We start from the raw sequence: 26,581 nt of genomic DNA, 5'->3' as shown, positions 1-26,581 counted from the left end.
CAGAGGGTTCTGTATCAGACAAGGACACAGCAAGAAGGCGGCCATCTGCAAGCTGGGAAGACACCTCTCCAGACCCTGAATCAGCGGACAGCTGGATCCCAGACTTCCAGCCTCCAGAACCAAGAGAAAGAGAGAGAGAGAGAGAGAGAGAGAGAGATCTGTTGTTTAAGCTATCCCAATCTGTGGTGGTTTGTTGTAACAGCCCGAGAGGGCTACGACGGCCACCTTCCCTGGCTTCTCTAGGCCATGCTTTCCGAGGGGGAAGACCTGGGCTCTCCTCTCAGCTGTGGCAACTTCAAACCACAAGATCTTGGAAAAGGAGGCACCCTCCCGCGCCCTTCGAGTTCTCACTGTAGAATGGGGCGTACAAGCTCTGCGCTTCACCCCTCACGGACGCTGGGAGGACCACATAAAACAGTGCACATGAGGGGCACCTGGGGGGGCTCAGTCGGTTAAGTGTCCGCTTCAGCTCCGGTCACGATCTCACGGTTCCTGAGTTCGAGCCCCGCGTCGGGCTCTGCGCTGACAGCTCAGAGCCTGGAGCCTGCTCCGGAGTCCGTGTCGCCCTCTCTCTCTGCCCCTGCCCTGCTCGTTCTCTGTCTCTCTCTCTCTCTCTTTCCCTCAAAAATAAACATTAAACATTTTTTTTAAAACTTTAAAACAGTGCATGTGAAAATAGGACTCCAATGACAGTGGCCACGATTTTTCCAATCACTACTACCACGACTATTGCCACGATGGCTGCTATCAATATTATTATCACAATCACCGCTGTTATTACGACTCCTACTTCTTCAGCCCCTTCTTTTTCTGCTGCTTCAACTAACTCTACTCCTACTACTAAACTCCTACTTCTGCTTCCACAGCTACTCCTCCTCCTGCTACTGAACTCTCGTCAAGTACTAAGCAGACATCGTCTCACGTATTTCCGATACTTTCGCATATAAAGGACCTCAAGTATATCCAAGTATACTCACTTTCAAGTGTAAAAGACCCTTGTACTTGAAAATAACCTAAAAAGCATAAAGCTAACTTTCAATTAGATGTTTTTATTGTATCGGCCGCCATAGTGTTTACACACATTGTTAAGGAGCCATGCAGCTATGTTCGAAGCCTACAATTTATTTTCTACAAAAAAGGCGTGGCATCCTTACAGATTTCTGGGCCTCCTACAATACGTCGAGGCCCTCTCGTTCCACTGAAGCCGCAAAATAACCCTGCGATGTGGGTAGGAGCCTCACTTTACACATGAAATCATGAGGATCGAGATCACGCACCCAATAAACGGCGGAGCCAAGATACAATACCAGACTGTCTGACTCCACGTTTTATGCCCTTCCCGCTGTCCTACATTGAACATCGTCCAAACCAGTAAAGAGGGAAGCAAATCTAAACTGCTGTTATTATCCGACCAAACTCACCCAAACACCGTAAAAAAAACAAATGGGCTGCATATGTTACTAATAGTATATGTTTGGATTATACGTTTAAAATGGCCTTTCTTTTTGGCGTGTAGGTCTACGAACTTCAACGCATATATAGATTGACATAACCACCACCACAAGCAGGGTACCGAACAAGTCCCATCAGCGGAAAATTCTCCCTGGGGCTCTGCCTTCTTGGTCACACCCACCTTCACCTTCTCCTAACCTCTGACAACACTGAGCCGGTCTCCGTCTCCATAGCTTGGTCTTTTCAAGAACGTCCTATAAATGGAATGAGACAGTATGTAAGCTTGTTTTACATTAAATTTTTAATCTTGAGGTAAACGTGGGTTCATGCAGCGGTAAAGAATAATATAGAGATTCTATGTACCCTTTTTCAACTAATCCGTTAACAGTACTGGCTTGCAAAACGATAGTGTAATACCATAGCCAGAACATTGATGGGACAGAGTCAAGTAATAGACATTTCCAAACCCACAACAATCTCTCCTATTGCCCTTCATAGCCACACCCACTTCTCTCGCACCCTACCCCACCTGTGACACCCACGAATCCGTTCTCCATTTCTAAAATTTGCCATTTCAAGACTGTTACATGAAAGAACTCATACAGTATGTAACCTTTTGGGACTGTTTTTTTCTCAGCGGAATTCTCCAGAGCTGCGTAAGCTGTTTCTGTGTATTGATAGGTGGTTCCTTTTCACTGTTGAGTGATACTCTACGATTTGGAGGCACCACAGTGTGTCTAACATTCACCCTTCGAAGGTCCGCTGGATTGTTTCCGGGTTTTGTCTATTACAAATACATGAGTATTTGTATAAACATGAGTGCCCGGATTTTTTTTAAAAAGCTTATTTATTTATTTTGAGAGAGAAAGGGCAAGCTGTGAAGGGGCAGAGACAGAGAGAGAGAGAGAGAGAGAGAGAGAATCCCAAGCAGGCTCTGCATTGTCAGTGCAGTGCCCAATGAGGAGCTCGAACTCACGAACTGTGAGACTATGACCAATGCGGAAACCAAGAGTTGGATGCTTAACTGACTGAGCCACCCAGATCTCTGGTGTACAGGTATTCCTGTGAAAACTTGCTTTTATTTCTCTAGGATAAATGCCCCGGAGTATAATATATGAGTGATCCAATTCCTCTGCATCCTTGCCAGCATTTGGTGTTGCCACGATTTTCTTTTCTAGAAGCCATTCTGATAGCTATGTGGTGATACCTCACAGCTTTCTTTTTTTTTTTTTTTTTTTTTTTTTTTTTTTTTTTTTTTTTTTTTTTTTTTTTTTGTTTATTTATTTATTTTTTTTAATATATGAAATTTACTGTCAAATTGGTTTCCATACAACACCCAGTGCTCATCCCAAAAGGTGCCCTCCTCAATACCCATCACCCACCCTGCCCTCCCTCCCACCCCCCATCAACCCTCAGTTTGTTCTCAGTTTTTAAGAGTCTCTTATGCTTTGGCTCTCTCCCACTCTAACCTCTTTTTTTTTTTTTTCCCTTCCCCTCCCCCATGGGTTTCTGTTACGTTTCTCAGGATCCACATAAGAGTGAAACCATATGGTATCTGTCTTTCTCTGTATGGCTTATTTCACTTAGCATCACACTCTCCAGTTCCATCCACGTTGCTACAAAAGGCCATATTTCATTTTTTCTCATTGCCACGTAATATTCCATTGTGTATATAAACCACAATTTCTTTATCCATTCATCAGTTGATGGACATTTAGGCTCTTTCCATAATTTGGCTATTGTTGAGAGTGCTGCTATAAACATTGGGGTACAAGTGCCCCTATGCATCAGTACTCCTGTATCCCTTGGATAAATTCCTAGCAGTGCTATTGCTGGGTCATAGGGTAGGTCTATTTTTAATTTTCTGAGGAACCTCCACACTGCTTTCCAGAGCGGCTGCACCAATTTGCATTCCCACCAACAGTGCAAGAGGGTTCCCATTTCTCCACATCCTCTCCAGCATCTATAGTCTCCTGATTTCTTCATTTTGGCCACTCTGACTGGCGTGAGGTGGTATCTGAGTGTGGTTTTGATTTGTATTTCCCTGATGAGGAGCGACGTTGAACATCTTTTCATGTGCCTGTTGGCCATCCGGATGTCTTCTTTAGAGAAGTGTCTATTCATGTTTTCTGCCCATTTCTTCACTGGGTTATTTGTTTTTCGGGTGTGGAGTTTGATGAGCTCTTTATAGATTTTGGATACTAGCCCTTTGTCCGATGTGTCATTTGCAAATATCTTTTCCCATTCCGTTGGTTGCCTTTTAGTTTTGTTGGTTGTTTCCTTTGCTGTGCAGAAGCTTTTTATCTTCATAAGGTCCCAGTAATTCACTTTTGCTTTTAATTCCCTTGCCTTTGGGGATGTGCCGAGTAAGAGATTGCTACGGCTGAGGTCAGAGAGGTCTTTTCCTGCTTTCTCCTCTAAGGTTTTGATGGTTTCCTGTCTCACATTCAGGTCCTTTATCCATTTTGAGTTTATTTTTGTGAATGGTGTGAGAAAGTGGTCTAGTTTCAACCTTCTGCATGTTGCTGTCCAGTTCTCCCAGCACCATTTGTTAAAGAGACTGTCTTTTTTCCATTGGATGTTCTTTCCTGCTTTGTCAAAAATGAGTTGGCCATACGTTTGTGGGTCTAGTTCTGGGGTTTCTATTCGATTCCATTGGTCTATGTGTCTGTTTTTATGCCAATACCATGCTGTCTTGATGATGACAGCTTTGTAGTAGAGGCTAAAGTCTGGGATTGTGATGCCTCCTGCTTTGGTCTTCTTCTTCAAAATTACTTTGGCTATTCGGGGCCTTTTGTGGTTCCATATGAATTTTAGGATGGCTTGTTCTAGTTTCAAGAAGAATGCTGGTGCAATTTTGATTGGGATTGCATTGAATGTGTAGATAGCTTTGGGTAGTATTGACATTTTGACAATATTTATTCTTCCAATCCATGAGCAGGGAATGTCTTTCCATTTCTTTATATCTTCTTCAATTACCTGCATAAGCTTTCTATAGTTTTCAGCATACAGATCTTTTACATCTTTGGTTAGATTTATTCCTAGGTATTTTATGCTTCTTGGTGCAATTGTGAATGGGATTAGTTTCTTTATTTGTCTTTCTGTGGCTTCATTGTTAGTGTATAAGAATGCAACTGATTTCTGTACATTGATTTTGTATCCTGCAACTTTGCTGAATTCATGTATCAGTTCTAGCAGACTTTTGGTGGAGTCTATCGGATTTTCCATGTATAATATCATGTCATCTGCAAAAAGCGAAAGCTTGACTTCATCTTTGCCAATTTGGATGCCTTTGATTTCCTTTTGTTGTCTGATTGCTGATGCTAGAACTTCCAGCACTATATTAAACAACAGCGGTGAGAGTGGGCATCCCTGTCGTGTTCCTGATCTCAGGGAAAAAGCTCTCAGTTTTTCCCCATTGAGGATGATGTTAGCTGTGGGCTTTTCATAAATGGCTTTTATGATCTTTAAGTATGTTCCTTCTATCCCGACTTTCTCAAGGGTTTTTATTAAGAAAGGGTGCTGGATTTTGTCAAAGGCCTTTTCTGCATCGATTGACAGGATCATATGGTTCTTCTCTTTTTTTTTGTTAATGTGATGTATCACGTTGATCGATTTGCGAATGTTGAACCAGCCCTGCATCCCAGGAATGAATCCCACTTGATCATGGTGAATAATCCTTTTTATATGCTGTTGAATTCGATTTGCTAGTATCTTATTGAGAATTTTTGCATCCATATTCATCAGGGATATTGGCCTGTAGTTCTCTTTTTTTACTGGGTCTCTGTCTGGTTTAGGAATCAAAGTAATACTGGCTTCATAGAATGAGTCTGGAAGTTTTCCTTCCCTTTCTATTTCTTGGAATAGCTTGAGAAGGATAGGTATTATCTCTGCTTTAAATGTCTGGTAGAACTCCCCTGGGAAGCCATCTGGTCCTGGACTCTTATTTGTTGGGAGATTTTTGATAACCGATTCAATTTCTTCGCTGGTTATGGGTCTGTTCAAGCTTTCTATTTCCTCCTGATTGAGTTTTGGAAGAGTGTGGGTGTTTAGGAATTTGTCCATTTCTTCAAGGTTGTCCAATTTGTTGGCATATAATTTTTCATAGTATTCCCTGATAATTGTTTGTATCTCTGAGGGATTGGTTGTAATATTTCCATTTTCATTCATGATTTTATCTATTTGGGTCATCTCCCTTTTCTTTTTGAGAAGCCTGGCTAGAGGTTTGTCAATTTTGTTTATTTTTTCAAAAAACCAACTCTTGGTTTCGTTGATCTGCTCTACAGTTTTTTTAGATTCTATATTATTTATTTCTGCTCTGATCTTTATGATTTCTCTTCTTCTGCTGGGTTTAGGCTGCCTTTGCTGTTCTGCTTCTATTTCCTTTAGGTGTGCTGTTAGATTTTGTATTTGGGATTTTTCTTGTTTCTTGAGATAGGCCTGGATTGCAATGTATTTTCCTCTCAGGACTGCCTTCGCTGCATCCCAAAGCGTTTGGATTTTTGTATTTTCATTTTCGTTTGTTTCCATATATTTTTTAATTTCTTCTCTAATTGCCTGGTTGACCCACTCATTCGTTAGTAGGGTGTTCTTTAACCTCCATGCTTTTGGAGGTTTTCCAGACTTTTTCCTGTGGTTGATTTCAAGCTTCATAGCATTGTGGTCTGAAAGTATGCATGGTATAATTTCAATTCTTGTAAACTTATGAAGGGCTGTTTTGTGACCCAGTATATGATCTATCTTGGAGAATGTTCCATGTGCACTCGAGAAGAAAGTATATTCTGTTGCTTTGGGATGCAGAGTTCTAAATAGATCTGTCAAGTCCATCTGATCCAATGTATCATTCAGGGCCCTTGTTTCTTTATTGACTGTGTGTCTAGATGATCTATCCATTTCTGTAAGTGGGGTGTTAAAGTCCCCTGCAATGACCACATTCTTATCAATAAGGTTGCTTATGTTTATGAGTAACTGTTTTATATATCTGGGGGCTCCGGTATTTGGCGCATAGACATTTATAATTGTTAGCTCTTCCTGATGGATAGACCCTGTAATTATTATATAATGCCCTTCTTCATCTCTTGTTACAGCCTTTAATTTAAAGTCTAGTTTGTCTGATATAAGTATGGCTACTCCAGCTTTCTTTTGGCTTCCAGTAGCATGATAAATAGTTCTCCATCCCCTCACTCTCAATCTAAAGGTGTCCTCAGATCTCAAATGAGTCTCTTGTAGACAGCAAATAGATGGGTCTTGTTTTTTTATCCATTCTGATACCCTATGTCTTTTGGTTGGTGCATTTAATCCATTTACATTCAGTGTTATTATAGAAAGATACGGGTTTAGAGTCATTGTGATGTCTGTATGTTTTATGCTTGTAGTGATGTCTCTGGTACTTTGTCTCACAGGATCCCCCTTAGGATCTCTTGTAGGGCTGGTTTCGTGGTGACAAATTCCTTCAGTTTTTGTTTGTTTGGGAAGACCTTTATCTCTCCTTCTATTCTAAATGACAGACTTGCTGGATAAAGGATTCTCGGCTGCATATTTTTTCTGTTTAGCACACTGAAGATATCGTGCCAAGCCTTTCTGGCCTGCCAAGTTTCAAAGGAGAGATCAGTCACGAGTCTTATAGGTCTCCCTTTATATGTGAGGGCACGTTTATCCCTTGCTGCTTTCAGAATTTTCTCTTTATCCTTGTATTTTGCCAGTTTCACTATGATATGTCGTGCAGAAGATCGATTCAAGTTACGTCTGAAGGGAGTTCTCTGTGCCTCTTGGATTTCAATGCCTTTTTCCTTCCCCAGATATGGGAAGTTCTCAGCTATAATTTCTTCAAGTACCCCTTCAGCACCTTTCCCTCTCTCTTCCTCCTCTGGGATACCAATTATGCGTATATTATTTCTTTTTAGTGTATCACTTAGTTCTCTAATTTTCCCCTCATACTCCTGGATTTTTTTATCTCTCTTTCTTTCAGCTTCCTCTTTCTCCATAACTTTATCTTCTAGTTCACCTATTCTCTCCTCTGCCTCTTCAATCCGAGCCGTCGTGGTTTCCATTTTGTTTTGCATTTCGTTTAAAGCGTTTTTCAGCTCCTCGTGACTGTTCCTTAGTCCCTTGATCTCTGTAGCAAGAGATTCTCTGCTGTCCTGTATACTGTTTTCAAGCCCAGCGATTAATTTTATGACTATTATTCTAAATTCACTTTCTGTTATATTATTTAAATCCTTTTTGATCAGTTCATTAGCTGTTGTTATTTCCTGGAGATTCTTCTGAGGGGAATTCTTCCGTTTGGTCATTTTGGATAGTCCCTGGAGCGGTGAGGACCTGCAGGGCACTTCCCCCGTGCTGTGGTGTATAACTGGAGTTGGTGGGCGGGGCCGCAGTCCGACCTGATGTCTGCCCCCAGCCCACCGCTGGGGCCACAGTCAGACTGGTGTGTGCCTTCTCTTCCCCTCTCCTAGGGGCGGGATTCACTGTGGGGTGGTGTGGTCCGTTTGGTCTACTTGCACACTGCCAGGCTTGTGGTGCTGGGGAGCTGGCGTATTAGCTGGGGTGGTTAGGCAAGGTGCACGGGGGCGGGAGGGGCAGGCTTAGCTCGCTTCTCCTTAGGTGATCCACTTCAGGAGGCGCCCTGTGGCAGCGGGAGGGAGTCAGATCCACTGCCGGAGGTTTGGCTCCGCAGAAGCACAGAGTTGGGTGTTTGCGCGGAGCGAGCAAGTTCCCTGGCAGGAACTGGTTCTCTTTGGGATTTTGGCTGGGGGATGGGCGGGGGAGATGGTGCTGGCGAGCGCCTTTGTTCCCCGCCAAGCTGAGCTCTGCCGTCCGGGGGCTCAGCAGCTCTCCCTCCCTTTGTCCTCCAGCCTTCCTGCTTTCTGAGCAGAGCTGTTAACTTCTGACCTCCCAGACGCTAAGTCGAGCTTGCTGTCGGAACACAGTCCGTCCGGCCCCTCCGCTTTTGCCAGCCCGACTCGGGGGCTCTGCTTGGCTGGCGAGCCGCCCCTCTGCCCCGGCTCCCTCCCGCCAGTCCGTGGAGCGCGCACCGCCTCGCCGCCCTTCCTACCCTCTTCCGTGGGCCTCTCGTCTGCGCTTGGCTCCGGAGACTCCGTTCTGCTAATCCTCTGGCGGTTTTCTGGGTTATTTAGGCAGGTATAGGTGGAATCTAAGTGATCAGAAGGACGCTCGGTGAGCCCAGCGTCCTCCTACGCCGCCATCTTCCGGAACTCCCTCCCCTCACAGCTTTCATTTGCATTTCCCTAATGGTTATTGATGTCGAACAATCCTTCAAGTGCTTGTTTGCCATCTGATTATCTTCTTCAGGATGATGTCTATACATGTCTTCTGCCTATGGTCTAATTAGATCGCTTTCTCTTTTTACTGTTGATTTTTTAGAGTTCTTTATACATTCTAGACACTAGCTCTTGGTTGGATATCTAGTTAGCAAATATTACCTCCCTCCATTCTATAGCTTGTCTTTTTATCTTCTTAACAGGAGCAAAGCAAACATTTTAAATTGCTATGAAGTTCTATTTATCAAGTTTTCCTTCCATGAGTTATGAATTTGGTGTCAAGTCTAAGAACTCTTTGCCTAGTCTTAGGTCTCAAAGATTTTCTATTTTTTGTGTGTCAAAGTTTTATAATTTTATGTTTGACATTTAAGGCATTGAACCATTTTGAGTTAATTTTCTCCAAAGGTGTGAGAGTTACATTGAGACTCATTAAAAAAAATTTTTTTGCCTACTGATGTCCATTTTTTCCAGCATTATTTGTTAAAAAAAAAAAAAAAAAAAGTGAACCATTGGGGGTGCCTGGGTGGCTCAGTTGGTTGAGAGACTGACTTCTGCTGAGGTCATGATCTCATCTTTTGTGAGTTCAAGCCCCGCGTCAGGTTCTGGGCTAACAGTGCATAGCCTGCTTCAGATTTTCTGTCTCTCTCTCTCTCTGCCCCTTCCCTGCTCATGAGCATGCACTCTCTCTCTCACCCCCTCTCTCAAATAAATAAACATATTTTTAAAAAAGTGAACCATTAAATTGTTCTTGTACCTTGTCAATGATCACGTGGGCATGAATTGTCCAGAATAGGCAAATTTATTGAGACAGAAAGTAGATAAGTGTTAGGCATAGGACTGGTGGGGCAGGGAGGGCAGTTGGGGCAAAATGAGTGTGACTGATAAAGGATATAGGGGTTTTTTGGAAATTAATAAGAGTGGGCTAAAATTGATCGTGGTGGGGCACGTGGGTGGCTTAGTCGGTTGAGCATCTGACTCTTGGTTTCGGCTCAGGTCATGATCTCATGGTTCATGAGTTTGAGCCCTGCATTGGCCTCTGATGATTAGTGATGTTGAACATCTTTTCATGTGTCTGTTGGCCATCTGTATGTCTTCTTTGGAGAAATGTCTATTCAGATCCTCTGCCCATGTTTAGCTGGATTATTTGGAGGCGGGGGGGGGGGGGGTGTGGTGGTGAAGAGTTGTATAAGTTCTTTATATATTTTGGATATTGACCCCTTATTAGATATACCGTTTGCAAAAATGGAAATAGCATTTACTGGGTTGCTTTTTGTTTGGTTGATGATTTCCTTTGCTGAGCAAAAGCTTTTTATTTTGGTGTAATCCCAATAGTTTATTTTTGTTTTTGTTTCCCTTGCCTGAGGAAACATATCCAGAAATATGTTGCAAAGTGCCATTTTCAAGCAATTACTGCCTATGTTCTCTTTTAAGCATTTTATGGTTTCAGCTCTCACATTCAGGGCTTTAATCTATTTTGAGTTTATTTTTGGCATAAGAAAGGAGTCCAGTTTCATTGTTTTGCATATAGCTATTTAATGTAATTTGTTTTTGAGAGACAGAGTGCAAGAGAGCACACAAGCAAGTGGGGGGAGGGGCAGAGGGAGAGGGTGAGAATCTCAAGCAGGCTCTATGCTGGGCTTGATCTCATGACCATTGTGAGATCATGACCTGAGCCAAAATGAAGAGTTGGCTGCTTAAATGACTGAGCCACCCAGGCACCCCTGTTATTATTGAAATGTAAGGAACTAAGCCTTCCATTTTATTTTTTGTCTTCTGTTTGTCAGCTTTTCATTTCTGTTTTCTTTTTTCTGTATTCCTGTTCCTTACTTAAGCCACTTTTTTGAATTCCACCTTTATTTACCTATACTGTTTTTGAATGTCTCTCCTTATGTAGGTTTTTTTTTTTAAGTGGTTGCTTAAATATTCCCTCTACATACTTAGAACCACAATAGAAGTATTATAATTTTTGCCTCAATTATCAAACTCAATTTAGAAGACTTAAGAGGGTTGTTTGCCCCTAATTTTGCTTACCATGTTCTTTATTCTTCCTGATGTTCCAAGACTCTTTTTTTTTTTTTTTTAATCATTTTCTTCTGTTAAAGAACTTCCTTTAGGGGCGCCTGGGTGGCGCAGTCGGTTAAGCGTCCGACTTCAGCCAGGTCACGATCTCGCGCTCCGTGAGTTCGAGCCCCGCGTCAGGCTCTGGGCCGATGGCTCGGAGCCTGGAGCCTGTTTCCCATTCTGTGTCTCCCTCTCTCTCTGCCCCTCCCCCGTTCATGCTCTGTCTCTCTCTGTCCCAAAAATAAATAAAAAACGTTGAAAAAAAAAAATTAAAAAAAAAAAAAAAAAAAAAAAAAAAAAAAAAAAAGAACTTCCTTTAGCCATCCTTCTAGGGATGAAATTTCTAACGAAATTTCCTTTTGTTTTACTTCATATAAGAATTTCTTTATTTTCCCTTCATTACTGAAGACTATTTTCTTAGATATAGGATTCTGGGTTGACATTGTTCAGCATATAAAAAAACGTGACACTTCTTTCTGACCTTCATGGTTTCTGATGAGAAACCCATTGTCAATCGAATTCTTTCCCCCCTCTAGCCATTGTTTCTAGTTCTGTTTTTAGATTTTTTTCTTTGTCTTAGTGTTCTAAAATTTTACCAAGATATGTATTGTCACGGGCTTTTATTTTTTTTTTAAATTTTTTTTTCAACGTTTTTTATTTATTTTTTTGGGACAGAGAGAGACAGAGCATGAACGGGGGAGGGGCAGAGAGAGAGGGAGACACAGAATCGGAAACAGGCTCCAGGCTCCGAGCCATCGGCCCAGAGCCTGACGCGGGGCTCGAACTCACGGACCGCGAGATCGTGACCTGGCTGAAGTCGGACGCTTAACCGACTGCGCCACCCAGGCGCCCCAGGAACTATAGTTTTGCCTATGGTGCTTATCTAAAGTAGAGCAGTTAATTTCTAAAAGTTTTCTCTCTTGTGAGGTTGCCCTCCACCTGACCACTTGGCTAGAGAGGGCAGGCTTTTGTTAGGATTTTTTGGGCCTGCACCCATTGGCATTTCCAGGTTGCCAGCTTCTTCAGTGTTTATTCTTGGATATACAAGGCAAAAAAAAAAAAAAAAAAAAATCCTAGAATGTTCAACTCCTTGTTCTTCAAGTCTCAAGTCCATAGCTGGTCTGTCTTCTTCTCTCAACTCTCAGAGTCTTTTTATGTTTGTTTTATAATTTCCAAGCTAATTCTCTGGAGGAATAGGGAAAAATACATCTACTCTATTTCCTAGAAGTAGAAGTCACTATGTAGCCTTTGAGACTGGCTTCTTCCACTCAGAGTAACGCTTTCAAGATCCATCTATGTTACTGTGTGTGTCAGTAGCTTGTTCCTTTTTTGCTGCTGAACATTCCATTTTATGTCCTAGTTTTCTAGTTTGGGGGATTAGAAGCTGAGCTGCTATAAACATTCATGTACAATTTTTGCAGGAACGTACGTTTCCAATTCTCTACAGCAAACGCCCATAAGTAGAATTGTTGGATTGTGTGATAAGTGTATGTTTAAACTTCGTAAGAAACTGCTTAGCTGTTTTCCAGAATAGTTGTGCCGTCTTGTATTCTCATCAGTAGTGATGACAGTACCTGTTACCCACATCCTTATCCACACTTGGTACTTCTAATATTTTTACTTTAGCCATTCTAACAGGTGTCTAGTGATATCTCTTTGTCATTTAATTTGCATTTCCCTAATACCTAATGATGTTTAACACCTTTTCATGCGCTTAACTGCCATCTATCAATTCTCTTCAGGGAACTGTCTGTTCAAATTTTTGCCCATTTTTTAAATTGGCTGGTTTTTCTTCCTGTTGAACTTCTTTATATACTCTGGATACATAAACAACTTTGTCATATTATTAAACTCAAGTAAAGAGAGAGAAAGAAGAATGGAGTAAACAATCTAATACAATCAGTTGTTACTCTATAGCAATCTGCTTGCTGAGTACTTCTCTTGAGATTCAAACATACTACGTTGGCCACATTGGAACTAAATCTCCTGCCAACATAAGTCACAGACAACTTAAAGCTTGGGCTCCAAACAGCAGTCTCTTCCCACTCTTTATTCCCTCTACGTCTTGAACAATCCAATAAAGCAGAATACTGGCTTGGGTATTTGAAGAGTATTTGTTTTCAGTTGTGATCTCCTAAATAGCAGGGACTCTGTCTATCTACTTCATTTTGGCTCTCTTTTTTCCCCACCTAGGACCTAGCCCTGTTATGCATTCATTCAAGGAATATTTATTTAGTTCCTAGTATGTGCCAGGCACTGCAATCTGTGCTGAGAATACGATGATAAATAAAACAGAAGTTGTTTGTAGACTCATGGAGCTTAAAGAACAAAGCCTGGAATACAGTAGATGCCCAAGCCATGCTTATTTCTTTCATTCCCTTCCCCCTGGAGTTGATTACCTTTAAAAATTTAGCCTATTTCCATATTGATTCTTTTAATTAAATCCTCTAATAATTATGCCACATTCCTACGAATAGTTTTCATATGCTCACACACATCTATTCTATTTTTTTGCCCTTGGATATTTCCTAGTCCTTCTGAAAGTCCTCTGTACTTTTCCAAACTGGACTAGTTTTTCTCTAAGACTGTGACATGGTTATTTCCCTATGATTTCCTTTCAACGCTCCCTATGTTATAGCCCAAGTTCTTAGAGATCAATTTTTTTTTTTAATTTACTCACTTTTTTTTTGAGTGCATTCTCCAGTACCTTCTTCAAAAAGAATATGTATGAGGTTATTTTTAAATCCATGCATGTCCCAAAATGAATTATTCTATCCTCATGTTTGATTAATAGTTTAGCTAGATATAGACTTCTAGATTAAAAATAAGTTTCTGTCCAAGTTTTTAATGCATATTTTCATCATAGTCTAGCCTCTGGTGTTATTGTTGAGAAGCCTGGTAACTTTCATATTCCTGATCTTTTGTACGGGCCTCTCTTTCTCTCCAGAAAAATATAGGATCTTTCCTTTAGCCACAGTGTTCCGAAATTTAACAACATAAAGTGACTTGGTGTGGGATTTTGTTCATTCTCTGTAACACAGTCCATGTCCTGTTTCATTCTGAAGACGTGTGCTTGAGTTTGGGGAAATATTCTTGTGATATTTTTTATAATCTCTCCTCTGGTTTAATTCTTTTCTCTTTTAGAAACTTCTATTAGCCTGATGTTGGACCTTTGGGGCTGATTCTCTAAATCTGTTATTTTTTCCTTACTGTTTTCTATTTCTTTGTATTTTTGTTCATTTGAGTTTCTGTGAGATGTCCTTGACTTTATCTTCTAGTCTTTCAAGGAAATTCTTTTTATGTCATATTTTTAATTTGTAAGTGTCCTTCATTCTATCATCCTTCGCTTGTTTCATTGTTTAAACCTCTAATTCCCCCGAGAAGTCTACTTAACTATGTTAAATGTTTTATTCCGGTTCCTGTATTGTAGCCATTTCTTCCAAGTCTCTTTTGCTTACTTGTTTGTTTTAGTCTTTTTCTTCATGTTTTAGGGTTTACTCAAATGTCTGGTTATCTCTGACTTTCCTTTCATATTACCGAGTGAGGCACTAAGGCAAAGAGAGGCTGGGTAACTGTTCCCAAATCATAGAGATGAAAGAGACACGAATACAATGTATGATCCTGGATTGGCGCATAGACCGGGGTGGGGGGGGGGGGAGGGGAATGGCTCTAAAAGACATTACTTCAATAATTATGAAAATTTAATGTGTGGGCTATAGATTTTACAATACATCACTACTACATACAACATTAAAACATTATGTGACAAGAAGTCCTCATTCTTAGAAAGTACACAGTAGAGCTTCATTTCTTTAGCTCATAAATAGATGGGAGAGATGTAACTGGTTCTAAGCTCTGAGTGTCCATGCACGTTGGTTGAGAATCCAAACATCAAAAAAGTTAACACCTTCCCGAAGACTAGATAGATAGTAGGTAGTAGAGCTGGATTTAGAACCGGTTTTGTCTAACAGATTCTCTACTGCAATATACTCAAAGACCATGGCCAGCTAACTCCCGGGGATGTTTGTTTATCAGATCGATTTACAACCTTGACAGGTAATGGAGAGGAGTGAAGTTCAACATTAATTTAGTCCAGGTTAAATATGTGGAGGAGCTAGGAAACAGGGCCAAGAGAGAAAACAACTAAGGAATGAGAAAGTGCCCCAAGACAATTCACATGCTTGGCAGTATTCCTTTTGCACCAGTCCTCTTGGCTCATGGCTTCCGGGAGCTTTACAGGATTTCCATCTTCCTTCCCAGTTAAATATCTTCTGCTAATTCTGCAGCAAGCTCAGTGCCTGGGGCTCCTCACACTGCCACTGGACTCCCAAGGGCACAGGCCATGTCATGCATGCTCACGGGCTCAATTGTGTTCAATGATATTCATATTTTCCTGTCCCCAAAGAGCTTCTCTTCTGCATTCCTGTTCTAAATAAAGTTCTGTTAATGAGACTCCCGGAACTGGCTGTCTTGTCCCCAACCACAATTCAAAGTCATCATGGCTGGCATACCGTCCCATTCTCACCCTTCCAAATAAGCAGGTCCTGAGCCATTTAATACTCATGATAATCCCCCACATTCTGTGTCTCCAGTCCAACAATTCTCTATCTCAATCATTTCACTTATTTTTTTTTCCATTAGTACTGAATGATGCTCTGCCATTGTTTCACTGATGTATGTACTCTCCCCTTTTCTTTCTTCTCTTCCTGAATTCTGGATGGCTTCTTGTGTGTTGCCAGAATCTCACACATAGTGCTCTCTGCTTTCTCCAAAGCTGTAGAAGCTCACTCGTTGCACACAGGAGCAACTAGAAAGTTCAGGCAATCAATTCCCTCTCGGTAACCCTCCACCACGGGAAGACAGGCATCCTTGGGTAAGTGCCACAGCCTCCCTGTCCTCTGGTGGAACATTCTACACAGTTCCTCAGATGGTCCCCAGCAAGATTGAGCCCACAGGAGTAAGGAGCGCATTAACCACACTTTAATGGCTCTTCTCCCTTCTCGACCCCACTTTCTCATTTCCCTCACTTTTGTTTCCTGGGATCACATCCCAGTAAACTACCCACACCCAAGTCTTTATTTCTGGTTCTGCTTTCAGGGCCATCCAAACACAGATACCTCTTCCATTCTCAGATCCAGACACACCTGGTATTTCAGTTAAACAGAACTACTTCGGGTTTATTAACCTTTGGGTTTATTAGCTCCTTTTCATGTCTCTGTAACTTCTTCTCAGGCTGAAATGACTTCCATCCTGGTCTGTCTGGCCAAATCATTCATCCTTCAAGACTCACCTCAAATACCACCAAGTACCACTGCCTCTGAAAGACTCCCAGAAATCTCCCATCCTAATTTACTGATTGTACATTATATATATATTCATTACACATTTTATCTTATCATTTTATAAGTTTGTTTTTCCAACTAGGCTATTAGCTAGAGGGTCTGGCAGTTGCCTACTCATCTCCATATCCCCCACTGCGCCAAACAAATGTGTGTTAATAAGTGAATTAACTGACTCATCCCAGGTATCTATATAGAGTACTACACACTTGAGCCCGGATGAAGTTCAGAGTGGGCTGCAGAACATTTGGGGAAAGAATTGTCAAGAAGTGCCACACACTTCCACTCAATTTTCTTGCAAGAGAATTGTAAGGAAGATGAGAATCACCGTCTAGCACTCTGGAGTTTACACAGATATTTTACATACATTATCTCATTTCATGATCTTAACAACCCCGCAGAACAGGCGAGGAAATCACTATTATCTCCGTTTTATTGCTGAGGAAATTGGGGCCCAGAGAAGAGAAGTGACTTTCTCAAGATCACATAGCAGTAGAAGCTAGGACCCACGCCTCCTGGTCAAGCATGCATTCTACCACATACAATTAGGGTCAGGCCCACTGTGTCTTCCCTCTGCCTCAGAGCCATCCTCTGTGCTCTGCAGGCCACCTCCACTCTCTTGTCTGTCCTCTCCAGCCATTCCTTCCTGGCAGGCAAACTTACTCAGCAACTGGGCAAATCTTCCCCAAATGTTCTGCAGCCCACTCTGAACTTCATCCAGGGCTATGGTCCTGGACTGTCTTACTTTCCTATTCCCTGACCTCATTCCCAACTTTCTCGAGTAGCTGCTCGACACCCTTGTATGCTTGGAAACCTTCTACGATGGTTCTGAAGAAGGGGAACCTCACAGGTCCTCTGGCTCTCTGCTTTCACTCATCCCATGGGACTCTTGAATGTCACCGCAACTGGGAAGTTCCCCTTCCCTGACTTCCCAAACTGCATTAGGTCCCCCTAGCATGCTACTCTTTTCCTTCATAGCTGTTACCACAACTTCTGGTAATCATTTGTTAATTTCTTCCACTAGTGATAACAACTGAGTACTTCTTGTGCTAAGTGTCTATATTATTGCCCTTAATTCTCATAGTCCCGTAGGGTGCAAGCACACATAATTAATCAGATAGGGATCACACTTCTTACCTACTAGTATATTGTTAACTCCTAACGTAGTGCCTGGTACAGGGACATAGGGGGTGTTAAATCTCTATTCGTTAAATGAATAAATTAACTCCCTTTGGCACCATATCATTGAAATTCACTGCTCTGAAGACACCCCTTCCCCCCAAATTCTCTAGTCATGTTGATTGACTTTGAGGGGGAAAGCCCATGTTAAAATCTGCTGTTTGTCTACTCATTCAACACATATCTGTTGAGTCCCTCCTGGGTGCCAGATACTTTCTAGGCGTGAGGGCCTATCCCCGGGTGAGAGCTCCATGTAAGTAAAGGTGAAGGTGGGGGCATAGTTCTACTTTGGGTCTCCTGGGAGGCCCAGAGGATGTGGGAGTCCAAGATGAGATTCAGATTGTGCTCCAACCCACCGGGGTGCTCCTGCTTCAGGTCAGATAGAACTGAGATAATGCAGTCAGCCCGAGTCCTAGGCCCACCTCAGCCCCATTGATGTTACCTTGGTGTTGGATTTGTGCAGAGAAAGGAGGCAACATGCCAACAGACCAGATCCTGGTGGGCTTACCTCTTTCTTCCTCCAGCCCCCATTGCTTTCCTGAGTCACTGTGCACAACAACTATTTCAAAGTGGAAGTTACGGCGGCCCCCGCCCCATGGCTTGATGTCAGATTGTCCAGTTCAGATGATGGAAACATTTGTCTGCCGTCCTTTTGCCTCCCGATCATTTCATTAGGCTTTTCTTTAGGATACGTTCCCTTTAAGCATCCTAACTGTTCACAGTGTGCTGAGAGAAATAATTTTTTCCAGGAGTCAGTGGGAGTGGGGACCGGACGGGGGTCAGTGTGTCCTCAGTGGCCTACTGTGATGGTGACCAGCAGACCATCTTGCCCACAAGTGGGCAGAGGCAAGCAAGCGTCCCCTGGGAGGGGGCGTGTGGGCCCATCATGCCTTTATGCTCCTCTGCAAGGTGGCCCCCAGCCTGTAAGTTTGAATGAAGAGTCCTGGCCTTTTTGAAAGCAGGATGTCAGCACTGATTATTAAAAATTGCTCTGGGTGCCTGCCTGTGATGTGGATGTTGAGATTTTCTTTGATTTTCCCTTCTTCTCCCCTCAAAGAGATCTCTCTCTCTCTCTCTTACTTTGCTGGATGTATGTGGCTAAAGAAATCTGTGCCAATTCTTCACTCCCCTTCTAGATTTGCCATTAGTCTAACTCAACACATGAAAGAGAGCTCAACATATGACCTCAACACCTCTTCTCCTAACAGCCCGGGGCATATCTGGGCAAAAGTTCTAGAAAGGCTAGGCAGTGCTTTCTTGTCACTGTGGCCTGTCCTTGGCCTTGAGAAGACTCTTCAGCAAAGCAACACCCAAACTCAGCCAGATCTTAAACCTGACCTCCAGCCCAGTTCCAACAATAGAATATCCAGGCAGCTTACAGAACCATGGGTCGTGCTTAGGACAGGCAATGCTTCCTTCAGTGGCTGAGCCACAACAAACCACCCAGGGCCTTGGTCTCGCCATGTGAAAATGAGGAACATCTCTCTCTAAATTTGGGGGTGCAGTGAGTCACATGGTCCAGCTGGGATCTTAGCATTATAACGTGTTAGCTGTGTGCCTGAGGGTGAATTATTCATTTTCTGGGAGGATACCTTTCCTTATGTGTACAAATACAGATAATAAACACAGAGTCACTCTGAGGAGTAGAATAGTATTGTAGGCTCTTAACACAAGGTTAAATTAATCCTTATTACTTATCACTGGATGGTCCTTCTGCCCCCCTCGCCCCACCTCTGGGATCTAACTTGATATAAGACTGTTTCCTGGCACATATTTAGTGAACTGAAAGAAAATGAAGTTCCGATAATTTTTCTGAAACACTAACAGTGAATTCTCAATATTTTGTATCCTTTTGATGCTGACTTTTTATACATGACTCAGTGCTTGAAACAATGTCCTATATGTATATGTATTTGGCATTTAAAATGCATTTGCTGAATGGATAAATGGTTTAACAAAGATAGGTAGAGAAATTGGGGTGAAGTTATTATAGATGAATGAATCAAACAAAAACATGATGTTGTTTTCTCTGCCCCCAAATTTGTTCATGTCCATGGAGTAGCCACGGACCAGAAACCTGGTACCTTCCCGTGTCTTCCCACTCATCTTCTGTGGTCAATTGATCAACACATCTGGTTCATTCTGCTTCCTAATTACCTCTTACAGTTGTCCTTTCCACTCCAAACCCTTGGCCACATCCCAGATCAGGCCAAGGCATCTCTTGCCATCTGCCATGGTCTCCCCATTAGACTGCTTACGTCACCCTTCAAAACTCACCTCCCACTACCTTGCTTAGAACCATTCAGTGGCTCCCCATTCTCTCTATAAAGTGGCCTCCAAACTTAGCTAATTATGAGAATCATTAGAGAGGAACTTTAAGGATCTCAAATCTCTGATGGTGGGTCCTGGGATCTATGTGCCTTACATGTTGCCTGGGAGACTTTGATGGTCAGCCAGATTTGGGGATCACAGGTTCTCAGGCTAGAAACCCAACTCCTCTGCATGGTATGGAAAACCCTCCATGGTCTATCTCCCCCTTCCTCTCCAGTATCACTCCATGCCTCTTTGCCCATTGAATGTTTATTAAAGTTCATTTACTTATTTTGAGAGACAGAGTGTGTGTGTGTGTGTGTGTGTGTGCGCGCGCACGCATGAGCAGGGGAGAGGCAGAGAAAGAGGGAGAGAGAATCCCAAGCAGGCTCTGCATTGTAAGCCCAGAGCCCAACACGGGTCTCGAACTCATGAACCATGAGATCATGACCTAAGCTGAAACCAAGAAGTCAAATGCTTGGGGCGCCTGGGTGGCTCCATTGGTTGAGCGTCCAACTTCAGCTCAGGTCATGATCTTACGGTCCATGAGTTTGAGCCCCGCATCGGGCTCTGTACTGACAGCTCAGAGACTGGACCCTGCTTCAGATTCTGTGTCTCCCTCTCTCTCTGACCCTCCCCCATTCATGCTCTGTCTCTGTCTCAAAAATAAATAAACATTAAAAAAAAATTTTTTTTAAAAGAAGTCAGATGCTTAACCAACGGAGCCACCCAGGCGCCCCTGCCCCTTGAATTTTATGCTCCAGCAGTGCTGAAGGCTGATGGTTTTCACACACAGTGTTAGATCCAGCTCTGAGTATACTACCCACCCTCCCACAATGCCCTTCCCTGCCTGGCCCCCTGATGAATTCCTGTTTATTCTCCCAGCTCTGTCTCAGCTACCAGGGGGGTTAGGCAGCATGTTCCATTTATAAAAAGTTCAAATGGGCCAAACTAATCTATGCTTTAGGAGCCAGGAGACTGGCCACCCCTTGGGGCCAGGGAGAGAGAGAGGAGTGGACGTGAGCGGGCCTTCTGGGGTGCTGGTCGTGTTTCTTGATCTGAGTGCTGGTTCCACGGTTTCTTCCAATTTGTGAAAACCCATCAGACTGTACCACCTCAGCTCACATGACACTTCCTCCAGGAAGCCTTTGTGGATACCCTCCCTTCAAGCTTGTCCTGCACCCTTCCCGTGGTCACTCGGCCTGGTTCAACCTGCTTTTTTTGATGTTTGACGTCCGAACTACCGATCCTTTATTGACATATCTATCTCCCCAGCTAGACTGTGAGCTACTTGAGGACAAGATCCGAGTGTCCCCAGCACCTTCCCCACGCTCTCAGCCGGGGCCCAGCGAAGGGATATGGGCTAGATGAAGAAACAGATGGAGAGAAAAGGGGGAGGGTGTGTTTACTCCTTTTACTTTTCTTCCTATTGAGAATACACAATGCTTCTCTATCAATCTGCTTTTACCGAACCAGGCCAAGAAAGAGATCACGTACCTTTCCGAGTCTCACCCAGGAAAACCAGATCCTTCTGAGGAGGGGAAAGAGCAGAACTTCCTAAGACTGACCCAACCTAAGCAGTCCGCACCAGTAAAGAGGTGTCTGAAGCTTCCTCCTGTGCCAGAAAACAGTCACATTGGTCATCTCTTGTTGGGTTTCTTCTTGATTCTTAAGGAGAATGGCCAGTTATTCAGGGACCGGACTGCCCAGGCACAAACAACTCCCCAAACTCTCAAAAACATTTAGCTAGAAGAAAATGAAGCTTTTACATCTCAACCACAGCATAGGGACTCAATCCCACCCACCAAATTATAATCACTTTGCCTTAGCCCCTCACGTATTACGCCTACAAATTTCAACCACTTTAAGAGACAGTCAAGTAATAAAGAAGGACGGTCTCTTTATCAGGAGGACCCTGCCTAGGAGCTTCCAGCACAGAAAACGGATTATCCTGCCAAAACTCTATTAGAGTACATAGTCCATAAATACTTACTAAGCAATTGACTGGTTCCTTGATGCATTAATTCATTTATTCAGCAAATGCATGCTAGGTACTTATTCTTGCAAGGCTCAAAGGCCAGGGATGAGTCAGACAGAGTCTCTGATCTCAAGAAACTTAAAACCCAGCGGAAGAGTATAAAAAGCTGGCTATCATGCCAGGATGAATGAAATGGGTGCTTAAGATACGCGGCAGGTGCTGTGATGTTCGGAGAGAGGGGTTGCCCAGCACAGAGGAAGCACTCAGTGTTGGTACGTGAAGTCGGATGGTTCCGGTGAACAGTGAACGAAGACGAAATGCTCACCCCCCCACCCCCCAGGCACAGTCTTCAAAGCAGCCCCTCCTGGCTCACTCCACATCTGTGCCTCCCTCTGCCGGCCAGACACCCGCACCTGACGCTGTGCAGTGAACTCTGCCGTTGGTCAAGTGGGGGCCGAGAATCAGGTGTCCCTCCCCGCCCCCCAAGCATCCTCGGCTCTGCCTCTCTCCACTGAATTCGGGCCGAGCATTGATATTCCCGCACCGCCGACATATCACATCACTCTGCATAGCCAACATCTTACAGGCTCCGCTAATAACCCCCAGTGGATCTTAAGCAGGAGTCTCAGCCTGCAGGAAAATCGGTTCACATCTGAGCCCTGTCGCGACTAATCTTCTGCACCATTTATTAGATGAGGATCTTGTCAGTTCGGAAGCTCCGTTTGCTCTGCCTAGAAAATAGAAGAGAGGGAGAAAGAGAGACCAGAGGGCAAAAGATGAAGGAATGAGATATATAGCGGCGTCAAGAATTTTGTCAAGAGACACAGAAGTGCTCAGTGGTTGACAAGTTCCCTGTTGTACAAACAGAACAGCTCGAGGACTTAATATGTGAAAATCCCAGCGGGACCCTGCAATTTTTCATAATCATAACGTCTCGGACTTGTCAGTTGTGAGGTTCCCAAACTGTTGGTCTGGTGGCAAGGTGGAGCCTTTGGAAGGTGGGACCTCATCCGCCTGAGGGCCGCTCTGGGTCAGGGGCGCAGGGGAGTGGCCCAGGAGATGGCGTGAGTGGAGCACCTGTGTGGCACTGCCTGTGGCAGGGGGAGGACTGAGGTCCTGGCTCTCATATCACCGGAAATGGGGCCTGAATCACTCTACATGTGTGAATCTCAGTTTTCTCGTCTGCAAAATGGGAGTATTCATACCTACTCCGACGAGATGTGCCGGGGACTTAAACACCAAGGAAATTCTCCAGAAAACAGAAACCAGGGCAAGGAGGGTTTAGATGGAGTGAATTTGCAGGCCAAAGACCACGGATGGAGAATAGGGTCAGGGCACACCTGCTTTGCTTGCTTTCTTCTCTTTTTGAGAGTTGAATGCTCCCCCTCTTTTTTTTTAAATTTTTTTTTAACGTTTATTTATTTTTGAGACAGAGAGAGACACAGCATGAATGGGGGAGGGTCAGAGAGAGAGGGAGACACAGAATCTGAAACAGGCCCCGGGCTCCGAGCTGTCAGCACAGAGCCCGACGCGGGGCTCGAACTCACAGACTGTGAGATCATGACCCGAGCTGAAGTCGGACGCTCAACCGACTGAGCCACCCAGGCGCCCCGAATCCTCCCCCTCTCTTAAGACTTCCAGCTCTCTAAGATGATAATTAATTCTAATGGCTACTCAACGAGCCCTTGCTCTGTGCCAAACTAGCTCTGTGTTAACCTCTTTACAGACGCTTCTTTCACGTAACGCTTACAACAGTCCTATGAGATAGGAGTTTTACAGGTAGAGAAGTAAGAGTCAGGGAGGGAAGTAATTTGCCCCCATTGGTCACACAGAGGCAGAGGCAGGATTTGAACCCAGAGCTAAGTCTTCCTCAGGGCTGACACTGGTTCTGAAAACAACCAACCGAGAGGACGGCTGACTCTGAACCAGTGTGACTGTCCTAGGCCATAAAGGACAGCACCTTAAAGGGGCCTTGCCAGAGGAGGAGTGGAGAAAAACCAAAGCTTCAAGCTAACGGGGTCCAGTCCCTTTACTGATGATGCCATGGTGCTACGCTCCATTGGCCGTGGGCCATAATAGTAATTATGACTCCAGCAGCCACATTTTTTGGTTTATTTATTTATTTTGATGTCTATCTATTTTTGAAAGAGAGAGGCAGAGCGTGAGCAGGGGAGGGGCAGAGAGAGAGGGATAGGGAGACAGAATCCTAAGCAGGCTCCAGGCTCCGAGCTGTCAGCACAGAGCCTTGACGCGGGGCTCGAACTCACAGACCGTGAGATCATGATCTGAGCCAAAGTCAGATGTTTAACCGACTGAGCCACCCAGGTGCCACCAACACTTTGTACTTTATTTATTTTTTATTTTTTTAAACTTATATGAATATATTAAAAAAATTTTTTTAGTTTTTTAAAATGTGTATTTATTTTTGAGGGAGACAGAGACAGAATGAGAGTAGGTTAGGGGCAGAAAGAGAGGGAGACACAGAAGCAGGCTCCAGGCTCTGAGCTGTCAGCACAGAGCCCAATGCGGGGCTTGAACTGACAAACTGCGAGATCATGACCTGAGCTGAAGTTGGATGCTTAACCGACTGAGCCACCCAGGCGCCCCTTCAGCAGCCACGTTTATGAAGCAGATGCTCCCTATGCTCCATACTTAACCCTCATCTTATTTAACCCGTTTGTCTTGCTATAAAACCTGCCCCACCTGGCAGATGGGGAAACAGGTCAATGGAGATGAAAACTCCACTTTCCAAGTTCAACACTGTGAAGCCATGTGACCCTTCTTGTTTCTCCTCCCTTCACTCGAGACTTGAGTCCATGAATTATGTAAACGTTGCCTGGGAGGCCCACCCAGTGCCCATGTTAATGACCTCGGAGGGGTGCTGGTTTCTGGGAAGTCGTCGAGGGCAGCCTGCAGAGTACTTTGAACTTGCATGTGTCATTTCAAATTGCTTTGAGATGAGCTGAATTCAGATCCCTCCGCCTCATGTGGGGATAGCAGTGTGGGGAGAGGAATGGAAGAGAAGGAAAGAGAAGCAGTTTTCTCCCCCCTTGGAGGGGGCAGGAATCCATCGTGGCTGTGTAGACACAAAGGCTCCCACAACCTGCTTTCAGCTCAAAGAAGCATCCTTCCATCACGTCGGATTCACTAGGCAGCAGGTTCCGGAGATTCCATGTGAGGTTTGTTGTGAGCACCATCCTGCGGACTTCTCCAGCCAGGCTGCCGGAGGACAGCCCTCTCTTCTCCCTGGAGAGCCCTCCATCCAGGCCACTGCACCAACTTTATTTGGTTGCTTGCTTGGGCTCAGCCCTCAGTGTAGGCAAACAGGGCAGGAGCCGCTGAAATCGGGAAGGGGGACAGAAAGGAAAGGGAGGCCAAGGAAGCAAAACCAGAGGCCAAATGTAGATGTCTGGTCTGTGTGCCCAGACAGGGCCGGAGTCTGGGCCCCTGCCATGTATCTTCAAAGCCCAGGCTGGACATGATCGATCCCTGCCCCCGCCCACCAACTCCTAGTGGGAGAAAACCACTTACATTTCCTTCTCTTCCATTCCCCTCTGCCACCCACACCACCCTCCCCCCCCAACTGCTGTTATCACTACACGAAGCAATTCCAGAGGGAGGAGTCTTTAATATAGTCAGAAGTGGAATTGGCAGGCCTGGACCAAATGCCAGGCCCAGACAGAGCGGGATGAGAAGCTCAAGCCCAGATTCAAAGCTGGGAGGGTCCAGATGCTGAGAGCCTTTGTGTAAGGAGGCGGGTTAGGAAGCAAGGCCAAGGCAGAGACCTTCCCCGAGAACGTCTTCCTGTGGAACGAGGGGCTGGGGAGTGTTGTGCGCTGAGGGGAAGCCAGCAGGTTCTCTCACAGCCTTCTCCTGCCCTGCGCCTCCCTCCTTAGCGGAGGTCCACTTGAGGCCATGGCCAAAGAGTCTCAGTTCCTTCTTCCTGGCACCGAAGGAGGAGCACACTCCCGTCCTCTTCATCCATTCTGCAGGACTGTCACAGAGAGGCTCCTTTTCTGGGCCCAGGCCCACTGTGGCCTCTCAGATCCCCAGAGCCTGCTTGTGAGGCCACCCTAAACTGCGACCTGCCCCGAAAGGACATCAAGGGCCCTGCTTACATGGCCACTCACTAGTCACAGTACAGTATTTTAGATCTCGTGTTTCATCTGCCACCCATGCTCGATCAAACAGAGATCAAATAAGTTCTGAAGTGATGTGAAAACAAACAAACAAAAACAGAGACCCAGAGCACCCATGGCTGGTTATTTTCATCAAAACAAACAATCCTTGCTTACTGCTCACAGAACACAGCCAGGTCTCAAGCAACATGGCGAAGGTACTCTTCAGCCGCCTTCCCTCCCACACAACCTCAACACACAAACTCACCCTTGACAGCTTTCACTCTCTGCCTTCACCCTGGTCAGTGCCCAAAACCCACGCGCTGCTCCAGCTGCCAAAATGCTCCACCCCACACGGCACCCCCACGTTCCAGATTTTTCCAAATCCCTACCCACCCCCACCAAAATTAACCCACGCTCCCCCCCTCAACACACATTCTTGCAGACAAACTGTGACGTAAGGGAAAGAACGTTAACTGAGCAACTACTACGTTCCAGCCATTATAATAAGCACTTTACAGACATTATGTCATTAATCCTTACAACAATCCTTTGGGGCAGTTGTTGCTACCACCATTTTGTAAGTAAGAACCTGAAGTTCAGAGAGGTTAAATAACATGCCCAAGATTTCACAGAAAAAAGTACCAGTGCCAGTATCTCAAAGCTTTTTTTTTTTAACTTGGCTTCTCAATGTTTAAAGGTTTTCCAACAATCATACTATGTTAAATGGAGCTGGCCTTATTTACTTTTGTATGCCCAAGAGCTGGCCTCGTGGCTGGCAAGGAACAGGTGTCAAATAAATGAATAAAGAGTGATGGATCGATGGATGGATGGATGGATGGATGGATGAATAAGAGAAATAGG

General features: G+C 44.2%; 1 long non-coding RNA gene across 2 annotated transcripts in view; it reads right to left on the bottom strand.

Annotated features, from left to right (window-relative positions):
- Window positions 1–1,637: 1,637 nt before the first annotated feature.
- LOC131504116 (uncharacterized) overlaps window positions 1,638–26,581 on the bottom strand; it is a 50,589-nt gene continuing 25,645 nt past the window's right edge. For both annotated transcript variants that reach the window (XR_009257793.1, XR_009257792.1), the window contains exons 3-4: window positions 21,119–22,330; window positions 1,638–1,706 (exon numbers count right to left, since the gene is read on the bottom strand). This is a non-coding gene — a long non-coding RNA (uncharacterized LOC131504116). The remainder of the gene's footprint in view (window positions 1,707–21,118; window positions 22,331–26,581) is intronic.

Source organism: Neofelis nebulosa, chromosome 2 (genome assembly GCF_028018385.1).
Source record: "Neofelis nebulosa isolate mNeoNeb1 chromosome 2, mNeoNeb1.pri, whole genome shotgun sequence".
NCBI classification, from domain to species: Eukaryota; Metazoa; Chordata; class Mammalia; order Carnivora; family Felidae; genus Neofelis; species Neofelis nebulosa.
This window is presented reverse-complemented; position numbering and strand designations above follow the sequence as displayed.